Source organism: Dendrobates tinctorius, unplaced genomic scaffold (assembly GCF_039654945.1).
Source record: "Dendrobates tinctorius isolate UK_male_01 unplaced genomic scaffold, ASM3965494v1 ptg000080l, whole genome shotgun sequence".
Taxonomy (NCBI): domain Eukaryota; kingdom Metazoa; phylum Chordata; class Amphibia; order Anura; family Dendrobatidae; genus Dendrobates; species Dendrobates tinctorius.
The window spans coordinates 543,200-557,953 of NW_027361748.1; the positions used below are offsets into that span (position 1 = coordinate 543,200).

Consider the following 14,754-nt stretch of genomic DNA (forward strand, 5'->3'; position numbering starts at 1 on the left):
CCTGTATTATCAGTACATTATATACACAGTGCTCAGAATAAGTGAGTACACCCCTGTATTACCAGTACATTATATACACAGTGCTCAGAATAAGTGAGTACACCCCTGTATTATCAGTACATTATATACACAGTGCTCAGAATAAGTGAGTACACCCCTGTATTACCAGTACATTATATACACAGTGCTCAGAATAAGTGAGTACACCCCTGTATTATCAGCACATTATATACACAGTGCTCAGAATAAGTGAGTACACCCCTGTATAATCAGTACAGTATATACACAGTGCTCAGTATAAGTGAGTACACCCCTGTATTATCAGTACATTATATACACAGTGCTCAGAATAAGTGAGTACACCCCTGTATTATCAGTACAGTATATATACAGTGCTCAGTATAAGTGAGTACACCCCTGTATTATCAGCACATTATATACACAGTGCTCAGAATAAGTGAGTACACCCCTGTATAATCAGTACAGTATATACACAGTGCTCAGTATAAGTGAGTACGCCCCTGTATTATCAGTACATTATATAAACAGTGCTCAGAATAAGTGAGTACACCCTTGTATTATCAGTACATTATATACACAGTGCTCAGAATAAGTGAGTACACCCCTGTATTACCAGTACATCATATACACAGTGCTCAGAATAAGTGAGTACACCCGTGTATAATCAGTACAGTATATATACAGTGCACAGTATGAGAGAATACACCCCTGTATTATCAGTACAGTATATACACAGTGCTCAGAATAAGTGAGTACACCCCTGTATTATCAGTACATTACATACACATTGCTCAGAATAAGTGAGTACACCCCCTGTATAATCAGTACAGTATATATACAGTGCACAGTATGAGAGAATACACCCCTGTATTATCAGTACAGTATATACACAGTGCTCAGAATAAGTGAGTACACCCCTGTATAATCAGTACAGTATATACACAGTGCTCAGTATAAGTGAGTACACCCCTGTATTATCAGTACAGTATATATACAGTGCTCAGTATAAGTGAGTACACCCCTGTATTATCAGTACAGTATATACACAGTGCTCAGAATGAGTGAGTACACCCCTGTATGATCAGTACATTATATACACAGTGCTCAGAATAAGTGAGTACACCCCTGTATAATCAGTACAGTATATATACAGTGCTCAGTATAAGTGAGTACACCCCTGTATGATCAGTACAGTATATACACAGTGCTCAGAATAAGTGAGTACACCCCTGTATAATCAGTACAGTATATACACAGTGCTCAGAATAAGTGAGTACACCCCTGTATAATCAGTACATTATATACACAGTGCTCAGAATAGGTGAGTACACCCCTGTATAATCAGTACAGTATATATACAGTGCTCAGTATAAGTGAGTACACCCCTGTATTATCAGTACAGTATATATACAGTGCTCAGTATAAGTGAGTACACCCCTGTATTATCAGTACAGTATATATACAGTGCTCAGTATAAGTGAGTACACCCCTGTATTATCAGTACAGTATATATACAGTGCTCAGAATAAGTGAGTACACCCCTGTATTATCAGTACGGTATATATACAGTGCTCAGTATAAGTGAGTACACCCCTGTATTATCAGTACAGTATATATACAGTGCTCAGTATAAGTGAGTACACCCCTGTATTATCAGTACATTATATATACAGTGCTCAGTATAAGTGAGTACACCCCTGTATAATCAGTACATTATATATACAGTGCTCAGTATAAGTGAGTACACCCCTGTATTATCAGTACAGTATATATACAGTGCTCAGTATAAGTGAGTACACCCCTGTATTATCAGTACATTATATACACAGTGCTCAGTATATGTGAGTACACCCCTGTATAATCAGTACAGTATATATACAGTGCTCAGTATAAGTGAGTACACCCCTGTATTATCAGTACAGTATATATACAGTGCTCAGTATAAGTGAGTACACCCCTGTATTATCAGTACATTATATACACAGTGCTCAGTATATGTGAGTACACCCCTGTATAATCAGTACAGTATATATACAGTGCTCAGTATAAGTGAGTACACCCCTGTATTATCAGTACAGTATATATACAGTGCTCAGTATAAGTGAGTACACCCCTGTATTATCAGTACATTATATACACAGTGCTCAGTATATGTGAGTACACCCCTGTATAATCAGTACAGTATATATACAGTGCTCAGTATAAGTGAGTACACCCCTGTATTATCAGTACAGTATATATACAGTGCTCAGTATAAGTGAGTACACCCCTGTATTATCAGTACAGTATATATACAGTGCTCAGTATAAGTGAGTACACCCCTGTATTATCAGTACAGTATATATACAGTGCTCAGTATAAGTGAGTACACCTCTGTATCATCAGAACATTACATATACAGTGCTCAACAGAAGTGAGTACACCCCTGTATAATCAGTACATTATATGCACAGTGCTCAGTCTAAGTGAGTACACCCCTGTATTATCAGTACAGTATATATACAGTGCTCAGTCCAAGTGAGTACACCCCTGTATTATCAGTACATTATATACACAGTGTTCAGAATAAGTGAGTACACCCCTGTATTATCAGTACATTACATATACAGTGCTCAGCAGAAGTGAGTACACCCCTGTATAATCAGTACATTACATATACAGTGCTCAGTATAAGTGAGTACAACCCTGTATTATCAGTACATTACATATACAGTGCTCAGCAGAAGTGAGTACACCCCTGTATTATCAGTACATTATATACACAGTGCTCAGTATAAGTGAGTACACCCCTGTATTATCAGTACATTATATACACAGTGCTCAGTCTAAGTGAGTACACCCCTGTATAATCCGTACAGTATATATACACAGTGCTCAGTCTAAGTGAGTACACCCCTGTATAATCAGTACAGTATATATACAGTGCACAGTATGAGCGAATACACCCCTGTATCATCAGTACAGTATATACACAGTGCTCAGAATAAGTGAGTACACCCCTGTATAATCAGTACAGTATATACACAGTGCTCAGAATAAGTGAGTACACCCCTGTATTATCAGTACATTATATACACAGTGCTCAGTATAAGTGAGTACACCCCTGTATTATCAGTACATTATATACACAGTGTTCAGTATAAGTGAGTGCACCCCTGTATTATCAGTACAGTATATATACAGTGCTCAGCAGAAGTGAGTACACCCCCTGTATTATCAGTACATTATATATACAGAGCTCAGTATAAGTGAGTACACCCCTGTATTATCAGTACATTATATACACAGTGCTCAGTATAAGTGAGTACACCCCTGTATAATCAGTACATTATATACACAGTGTTCAGTATAAGTGAGTACACCCCTGTATAATCAGTACATTATATATACAGAGCTCAGTATAAGTGAGTACACCCCTGTATTATCAGTACATTATATACACAGTGCTCAGTATAAGTGAGTACACCCCTGTATTATCAGTACATTATATATACAGAGCTCAGTATAAGTGAGTACACCCCTGTATTATCAGTACATTATATACACAGTGCTCAGTATAAGTGAGTACACCCCTGTATAATCAGTACATTATATACACAGTGTTCAGTATAAGTGAGTACACCCCCTGTATTATCAGTACATTATATATACAGTGCTCAGTATAAGTGAGTACACCCCTGTATTATCAGTACATTATATATACAGTGCTCAGTATAAGTGAGTACACCCCTGTATTATCAGTACATTACATATACAGTGCTCAGCAGAAGTGAGTACACCCCTGTATAATCAGTACATTATATATACAGAGCTCAGTATAAGTGAGTACACCCCTGTATAATCAGTACATTATATACACAGTGTTCAGTATAAGTGAGTACAACCCTGTATTATCAGTACATTATATACACAGTGCTCAGTATAAGTGAGTACACCCCTGTATTATCAGTACATTATATATACAGAGCTCAGCAGAAGTGAGTACACCCCTGTATAATCAGTACATTAGATATACAGTGCTCAGCAGAAGTGAGTACACCCCCTGTATTATCAGTACATTATATATACAGTGCTCAGTATAAGTGAGTACACCCCTGTATTATCAGTACATTACATATACAGTGCTCAGCAGAAGTGAGTACACCCCTGTATAATCAGTACATTAGATATACAGTGCTCAGCAGAAGTGAGTACACCCCCTGTATTATCAGTACATTATATATACAGAGCTCAGTATAAGTGAGTACAACCCTGTATTATCAGTACATTACATATACAGTGCTCAGCAGAAGTGAGTACACCCCTGTATTATCAGTACATTATATACACAGTGCTCAGTATAAGTGAGTACACCCCTGTATTATCAGTACATTATATACACAGTGCTCAGTCTAAGTGAGTACACCCCTGTATAATCCGTACAGTATATATACACAGTGCTCAGTCTAAGTGAGTACACCCCTGTATAATCAGTACAGTATATATACAGTGCACAGTATGAGCGAATACACCCCTGTATCATCAGTACAGTATATACACAGTGCTCAGAATAAGTGAGTACACCCCTGTATAATCAGTACAGTATATACACAGTGCTCAGAATAAGTGAGTACACCCCTGTATTATCAGTACATTATATACACAGTGCTCAGTATAAGTGAGTACACCCCTGTATTATCAGTACATTATATACACAGTGTTCAGTATAAGTGAGTGCACCCCTGTATTATCAGTACAGTATATATACAGTGCTCAGCAGAAGTGAGTACACCCCCTGTATTATCAGTACATTATATATACAGAGCTCAGTATAAGTGAGTACACCCCTGTATTATCAGTACATTATATACACAGTGCTCAGTATAAGTGAGTACACCCCTGTATAATCAGTACATTATATACACAGTGTTCAGTATAAGTGAGTACACCCCTGTATAATCAGTACATTATATATACAGAGCTCAGTATAAGTGAGTACACCCCTGTATTATCAGTACATTATATACACAGTGCTCAGTATAAGTGAGTACACCCCTGTATTATCAGTACATTATATATACAGAGCTCAGTATAAGTGAGTACACCCCTGTATTATCAGTACATTATATACACAGTGCTCAGTATAAGTGAGTACACCCCTGTATAATCAGTACATTATATACACAGTGTTCAGTATAAGTGAGTACACCCCCTGTATTATCAGTACATTATATATACAGTGCTCAGTATAAGTGAGTACACCCCTGTATTATCAGTACATTATATATACAGTGCTCAGTATAAGTGAGTACACCCCTGTATTATCAGTACATTACATATACAGTGCTCAGCAGAAGTGAGTACACCCCTGTATAATCAGTACATTATATATACAGAGCTCAGTATAAGTGAGTACACCCCTGTATAATCAGTACATTATATACACAGTGTTCAGTATAAGTGAGTACAACCCTGTATTATCAGTACATTATATACACAGTGCTCAGTATAAGTGAGTACACCCCTGTATTATCAGTACATTATATATACAGAGCTCAGCAGAAGTGAGTACACCCCTGTATAATCAGTACATTAGATATACAGTGCTCAGCAGAAGTGAGTACACCCCCTGTATTATCAGTACATTATATATACAGTGCTCAGTATAAGTGAGTACACCCCTGTATTATCAGTACATTACATATACAGTGCTCAGCAGAAGTGAGTACACCCCTGTATAATCAGTACATTAGATATACAGTGCTCAGCAGAAGTGAGTACACCCCCTGTATTATCAGTACATTATATATACAGAGCTCAGTATAAGTGAGTACACCCCTGTATTATCAGTACATTAGATATACAGTGCTCAGCAGAAGTGAGTACAACCCTGTATTATCAGTACATTATATATACAGTGCTCAGTATAAGTGAGTACACCCCTGTATTATCAGTACATTACATATACAGTGCTCAGCAGAAGTGAGTACATCCCTGTATAATCAGTACATTAGATATACAGTGCTCAGCAGAAGTGAGTACACCCCCTGTATTATCAGTACATTATATATACAGAGCTCAGTATAAGTGAGTACACCCCTGTATAATCAGTACATTAGATATACAGTGTTCAGTATAAGTGAGTACACCCCTGTATTATCAGTACATTATATATACAGAGCTCAGTATAAGTGAGTACACCCCTGTATAATCAGTACATTAGATATACAGTGTTCAGTATAAGTGAGTACACCCCTGTATTATCAGTACAGTATATATACAGAGCTCAGCAGAAGTGAGTACAACCCTGTATTATCAGTACATTATATATACAGTGCTCAGTATAAGTGAGTACACCCCTGTATTATCAGTACATTACATATACAGTGCTCAGCAGAAGTGAGTACACCCCTGTATAATCAGTACATTAGATATACAGTGCTCAGCAGAAGTGAGTACACCCCCTGTATTATCAGTACATTATATATACAGAGCTCAGTATAAGTGAGTACACCCCTGTATTATCAGTACATTATATACACAGTGCTCAGTATAAGTGAGTACACCCCTGTATTATCAGTACAGTATATATACAGTGCTCTGTCTAAGTGAGTACACCCCTGTATTATCAGTACAGTATATATACAGTGCTCAGTCTAAGTGAGTACAACCCTGTATTATCAGTACAGTATACAGTATATACAGTGCTCAGTCTAAGTGAGTACACCCCTGTATTATCAGTACATTACATATACAGTGCTCAGTATAAGTGAGTACACCCCTGTATTATCAGTACATTACATATACAGTGCTCAGTATAAGTGAGTACACCCCTGTATTATCAGTACATTACATATACAGTGCTCAGTATAAGTGAGTACACCCCTGTATTATCAGTACATTACATATACAGTGCTCAGTATAAGTGAGTACACCCCTGTATTATCAGTACATTACATATACAGTGCTCAGTATAAGTGAGTACACCCCTGTATTATCAGTACATTATATACACAGTGTTCAGTATAAGTGAGTACAACCCTGTATTATCAGTACATTACATATACAGTGCTCAGTATAAGTGAGTACACCCCTGTATTATCAGTACATTACATATACAGTGCTCAGTATAAGTGAGTACACCCCTGTATTATCAGTACATTACATATACAGTGCTCAGTATAAGTGAGTACACCCCTGTATTATCAGTACATTATATACACAGTGTTCAGTATAAGTGAGTACACCCCTGTATTATCAGTACATTATATATACAGAGCTCAGTATAAGTGAGTACACCCCTGTATTATCAGTACATTATATACACAGTGTTCAGTATAAGTGAGTACACCCCTGTATTATCAGTACATTATATACACAGTGTTCAGTATAAGTGAGTACACCCCTGTATTATCAGTACATTATATATACAGAGCTCAGTATAAGTGAGTACACCCCTGTATTATCAGTACATTATATATACAGAGCTCAGTATAAGTGAGTACACCCCTGTATTATCAGTACATTATATACACAGTGTTCAGTATAAGTGAGTACACCCCTGTATTATCAGTACATTATATATACAGAGCTCAGTATAAGTGAGTACACCCCTGTATTATCAGTACATTACATATACAGTGTTCAGTATAAGTGAGTACACCCCTGTATTATCAGTACATTATATATACAGAGCTCAGTATAAGTGAGTACACCCCTGTATTATCAGTACATTATATATACAGAGCTCAGTATAAGTGAGTACACCCCTGTATTATCAGTACATTATATACACAGTGTTCAGTATAAGTGAGTACACCCCTGTATTATCAGTACATTATATATACAGTGCTCAGTATAAGTGAGTACAACCCTGTATTATCAGTACATTATATACACAGTGTTCAGTATAAGTGAGTACACCCCTGTATTATCAGTACATTATATATACAGAGCTCAGTATAAGTGAGTACAACCCTGTATTATCAGTACATTATATACACAGTGTTCAGTATAAGTGAGTACACCCCTGTATAATCAGTACATTACATATACAGTGCTCAGAATAAGTGAGTACACCCCTGTATTATCAGTACATTATATATACAGAGCTCAGTATAAGTGAGTACAACCCTGTATTATCAGTACATTATATACACAGTGCTCAGTATAAGTGAGTACACCCCTGTATTATCAGTACATTATATATACAGAGCTCAGTATAAGTGAGTACACCCCTGTATTATCAGTACATTATATACACAGTGTTCAGTATAAGTGAGTACACCCCTGTATTATCAGTACAGTATATATACAGAGCTCAGTATAAGTGAGTACACCCCTGTATTATCAGTACATTATATACACAGTGTTCAGTATAAGTGAGTACACCCCTGTATTATCAGTACATTATATATACAGAGCTCAGTATAAGTGAGTACACCCCTGTATTATCAGTAAATTATATACACAGTGTTCAGTATAAGTGAGTACACCCCTGTATTATCAGTACATTATATATACAGAGCTCAGTATAAGTGAGTACACCCCTGTATAATCAGTACATTATATACACAGTGTTCAGTATAAGTGAGTACACCCCTGTATTATCAGTACATTATATACACAGTGTTCAGTATAAGTGAGTACACCCCTGTATTATCAGTACATTATATATACAGAGCTCAGTATAAGTGAGTACACCCCTGTATAATCAGTACATTATATACACAGTGTTCAGTATAAGTGAGTACACCCCTGTATTATCAGTACATTATATACACAGTGTTCAGTATAAGTGAGTACACCCCTGTATAATCAGTACATTATATACACAGTGTTCAGTATAAGTGAGTACACCCCTGTATAATCAGTACATTATATACACAGTGTTCAGTATAAGTGAGTACACCCCTGTATTATCAGTAAATTATATACACAGTGTTCAGTATAAGTGAGTACAACCCTGTATTATCAGTACATTATATACACAGTGCTCAGTATAAGTGAGTACACCCCTGTATTATCAGTACATTATATATACAGAGCTCAGTATAAGTGAGTACACCCCTGTATTATCAGTACATTATATACACAGTGTTCAGTATAAGTGAGTACACCCCTGTATTATCAGTACATTATATATACAGTGCTCAGTATAAGTGAGTACACCCCTGTATTATCAGTACATTATATATACAGAGCTCAGTATAAGTGAGTACAACCCTGTATTATCAGTACATTATATACACAGTGTTCAGTATAAGTGAGTACACCCCTGTATTATCAGTACATTATATACACAGTGTTCAGTATAAGTGAGTACACCCCTGTATTATCAGTACATTATATACACAGTGTTCAGTATAAGTGAGTACACCCCTGTATTATCAGTACATTATATACACAGTGTTCAGTATAAGTGAGTACACCCCTGTATTATCAGTACATTATATATACAGAGCTCAGTATAAGTGAGTACACCCCTGTATTATCAGTACATTATATACACAGTGTTCAGTATAAGTGAGTACACCCCTGTATTATCAGTACATTATATATACAGTGCTCAGTATAAGTGAGTACACCCCTGTATTATCAGTACATTATATATACAGAGCTCAGTATAAGTGAGTACAACCCTGTATTATCAGTACATTATATACACAGTGTTCAGTATAAGTGAGTACACCCCTGTATTATCAGTACATTATATACACAGTGTTCAGTATAAGTGAGTACACCCCTGTATTATCAGTACATTACATATACAGTGTTCAGTATAAGTGAGTACAACCCTGTATTATCAGTACATTATATACACAGTGCTCAGTATAAGTGAGTACACCCCTGTATAATCAGTACATTACATATACAGTGCTCAGTATAAGTGAGTACACCCCTGTATAATCAGTACATTATATACACAGTGTTCAGTATAAGTGAGTACACCCCTGTATTATCAGTACATTACATATACAGTGCTCAGCAGAAGTGAGTACACCCCTGTATTATCAGTACATTATATATACAGAGCTCAGTATAAGTGAGTACACCCCTGTATTATCAGTACATTATATACACAGTGTTCAGTATAAGTGAGTACACCCCTGTATTATCAGTACATTATATATACAGTGCTCAGTATAAGTGAGTACACCCCTGTATTATCAGTACATTATATATACAGAGCTCAGTATAAGTGAGTACAACCCTGTATTATCAGTACATTATATACACAGTGTTCAGTATAAGTGAGTACACCCCTGTATTATCAGTACATTATATACACAGTGTTCAGTATAAGTGAGTACACCCCTGTATAATCAGTACATTATATATACAGAGCTCAGTATAAGTGAGTACACCCCTGTATTATCAGTACATTATATATACAGAGCTCAGTATAAGTGAGTACACCCCTGTATAATCAGTACATTACATATACAGTGTTCAGTATAAGTGAGTACAACCCTGTATAATCAGTACATTACATATACAGTGTTCAGTATAAGTGAGTACAACCCTGTATAATCAGTACATTATATACACAGTGCTCAGTATAAGTGAGTACACCCCTGTATAATCAGTACATTACATATACAGTGCTCAGTATAAGTGAGTACACCCCTGTATAATCAGTACATTATATACACAGTGTTCAGTATAAGTGAGTACACCCCTGTATTATCAGTACATTACATATACAGTGCTCAGCAGAAGTGAGTACACCCCTGTATTATCAGTACATTATATATACAGAGCTCAGTATAAGTGAGTACACCCCTGTATTATCAGTACATTATATACACAGTGCTCAGTATAAGTGAGTACACCCCTGTATTATCAGTACATTATATATACAGTGCGCAGTGTAAGTGAGTATGCCCCTGTATTATCAGTACATTATATATACAGAGCTCAGTATAAGTGAGTACACCCCTGTATTATCAGTACATTATATACACAGTGCTCAGTATAAGTGAGTACACCCCTGTATTATCAGTACATTATATATATAGAGCTCAGTATAAGTGAGTACACCCCTGTATTATCAGTACATTATATACACAGTGCTCAGTATAAGTGAGTACACCCCTGTATTATCAGTACATTATATATACAGTGCGCAGTGTAAGTGAGTATGCAGGGAGATGGACCGGGCTGCGGGTACCTCTCGTGTCAGGGTCGGAACTATTGGGACTGTCACCATTCTTACCAGGGGGAACACTTTCTGACCTGGACAGGCCTGTGCACCTGACTGAAGGGGGCGGGTTGGGAATAAAAAGGACGGGTTGCGCGAAAACAGGGTCTTTGGCAGGAAGGCAGAGTGCGCCTCAGGTGAAGATTGACTCACTCTCTGCAGCACTACGACATCAGACCAGACCGCACGGCCTACGTTTACCCGACGTACGGTGAGCGTAGGAGGCTGTAGACCTGCTCACCTCTCACACAGAGGAGGCATCCCATACCGTTCCGCTGACTTCAGGCGGTGCTTGCTGCCTGCATCACCAGGGAAATCACACCGAACTGTCCAGTACTTCCCCGGTCCTCGCCACTGTGCTCGTGCCTCCCACAGCGGCGCTGCAGATGCCTCCGCTACAGAGACCTCCTTCCGGGACTTCAGCGCTATGCCTAGGAAAGCCAGGATACATCGCGGCTGTCAGGAGACAGTGCCTCACGTTCCTCCAGGATCAAGCCAGAGACCTCACGCGTCACCTACGGCGCCCCTGCGGGATCTCCAAGCCTCCATCTTCTGGGAACATCAGACCCTTTTGTTGAACATTTATTCTCTTCCAGGACCTCAATCCCCATTTTCCCCTGATCCTCTCCCTGCGAGAAGTATACCCTGTAATAAACCCTTGTTAACTCTTGCTCTGCCTCCTGCTCATCACTGCATCCCGCATTCCTGCATAACCCTACACGTGGCGTAGTCGGCAGGATGCAGTCTAACAGCATGGAGGCAGATCAAGCAGTTGGGGGAGGCCCTAGGTCCAGTATTCCCTGTGGGCAATGCTGAACAACCTTCCTAAGTTCATGGGGAATAATACCATGTTATGGAGCGGGACTGAACGCATAAGGGGGATGATAAGAATGCATCCCATGACCCCTGCACTAGAAGCTGAGGTGGCTATAATGGCGATAGATGGAGAAGCTAGAGACTCAGTTATGCTACGACCCCTCAGAGAATGGGACACCTTTAATAGGTGCTGCAAATTTTAGAGGAGACCCATGGGGACCCCACAGATGTAGGGGAACTGTGGATGCGTATGTTTAGTCGTATGCAGAGGGAGGGGGAGACTGTGACTCAGTATATGAATGCTCTTCAAGAGTTGCACACTGCCATCGTTAGAATAGACGGCATAGGCCCTACTGACGTAATGCTGCAGGATCAGTTGGTGACGGGCTTCGAGTCGTGCTGATCAAACAGGCCCTACGGGGGTAAATCAGAGCTTGACTTTTTCTGAGGTGGGAAACGATGCCCGCGCACGGGAATAAGAGCAGAGGGTGACAGTTTTGGTAGGGAAGGTCCAGAGCGGAGAGGTATCTATAAACAAAATCACCGAACCTCAATGGGTGGAAGAATTGAGGAAAGAACTTCAAGATATTAGAGGGGGGTTGGCTGAGATTAAGAAGTCTGGGGGTACCCCGAATCTGGTGGATACGGGCTCGCAGGTGACTAATATGCCTGAAGCCTCTTCGATATTTTCCTGAAGCCCAGCGGCTTGAGTGGGGCCCAGTAATAAAGCTGACAGCTGCTAATCACCTGCCCATTCTGGTCACAGGAGTGGTGTGGATGCAAATAACCATTTGTGGCAAGGACCCGGGATGAAAGGGTGTGGTGTTGACCCATGGAGAAGTGAATAGCGGACATGCCGTCACCCTGGGAATGAATGTTCTTAAGGAGTTCGGGGGTCTTCTCATCAGTGAGCCTTCTGATGGAATCCTGAAGCAGTGGAGAAGAGATGAGTGTTCCAGCAGTTAATCCGTGTACCTCAGGCTCAGGTGTCCTCCAATGATGGGGGAACATTAGGAAAAGTGATTGTTCCAGCTTCAACCAAACTAGTTCTTTGACCGGGGCAGACCATTCTACACCTGCCTGTCCAGGCGCGCATACTGCTTGAAGGGGTAGAGATCCAAATTGAGCCTTCTATTCCAGAACAACTACCTCCCGGGCTTCTGGTGGCCCATTCGCTAGCCATAGTTCGTGATGCAATGGTCCTAGTGCGCTGTGTCAACTCAGGAGAGCACAATATTACGATTTCCACTAGGAGTGAAGTAGCCCGGATTAGGGGTATACCCGAAGAAGTGATACCACCTCAGGATGTGCAACTGACGGTAATGCAGGGAGACCCTTGGACAGTGGCGGTGGACTCCTCACTGGCACCAGAGCCTCAGCATATACAGGAAGGGCAACAGATACTGCAAGAGATGCGGGCTGAGCTATTTGACCTTGCTTCCTCACAGGTCCAGCAAGTGGAGTCTATATTAAGATGATATTGGGACTTCTTCACATGTCATGAGGATGATTTTAGCTGCACCACCGCCATCACACATGAGATACCAACAGGGAATGCCATGCCCATAAGAGAACGATACAGACAAATTCCTCCACAACCATCAAGAGGTGAAAAGTATGCTTAGCCAGATGCTGCAGAAGGGCGTCATCAGGGAAAGTCAGAGTTTGTGGGCTGCCCCTATAGTGCTAGTGAAGAAAGGATGGCACACTACATTTTTTGTGGATTATCGTAAGCTAAATGCCTGTACCGTAAAAGATGTGTACCCGCTACTCAGAATTGAAGAATCCTTGTCGGCGTTGGGGAAAGCCAAATTCTTTTCAACTTTAGACCTGGCCAGTGGATACTGGCAAGTGTCAATGTCGGAACAGGATCGGCCCAAGACAGCCTTTATACTCCCAATGGGTCTGTATGAATTCAACCGGTTGCCATTCGGGTGGGCCACTACTCCGGGGCATTTCAACAGTTGATGGAAAGGTGCTTAGGTGATTTAAATTTCGAGGCCACGCTTATCTATCTGGACAACATTATCCTCTATGCCGCTTCCTTCGAGGACCATCAACTCAGACTGGAACAGGTGTTAATCCGCCTTCAGAGACACGGGCTAAAAGTGAAACCCAAATTGAGTACCTGGGTCATGTTGTCTCTGCTGAAGGAGTAAAGCCGTCTCGGGAAAAAATTGCTGTGGTGCAGGACTGGCCCACGCTGGAAACAGTGAAAGATGTCCGGGCCTTCTTGGGACTGACAGGGTACTACCGGCATTTCATGAAGAATTTTGCTCACATAGAGAATCCACTGCTCGAACTTTTAAAGGGAGTGCCCTCAGGCCCCCAAAAAAACAGGCTGTTGGGGAGAATGTCAGGAAAAGGCCTTTCAAGATCTAAAGAAGACACTAATGGAAGCCCCAGTATTGGCTTACGGAGATATTTTGCCACCGTTCATCCTCCACACTGACAGAAGTTTGCATGGACTTGGGGCGTGTTGTCACAGATACAGGACAGGAGAGAGAAGGTGATCACATATGCGCGTCAGTCAATTCACGATTCCGAACGAAATCCGGACAACTATAGTTCCTTTAAGTTAGAGCTGCCGGCGTTGGTGTGGGCTATGACAGAGAGGTTCGCGGATTACTTGTCATGGGAAGCCTAGGTAACTTTAGGCTGAAACCCCGGGGCCCCTGCGGAGTCCCTCAGACTAGGGGAGACCCTGTCTGTCCCTCAACCCAGGGTTTACACTG

The 14,754-nt window shown here is 40.0% G+C and overlaps 1 protein-coding gene across 4 annotated transcripts in view; it reads left to right on the plus strand.

Annotated features, from left to right (window-relative positions):
- Window positions 1-14,754, plus strand: part of TFR2 (transferrin receptor 2) — a 147,351-nt gene that overhangs the window by 100,858 nt on the left and 31,739 nt on the right. The gene's annotated exons all lie outside the window — the stretch shown is intronic.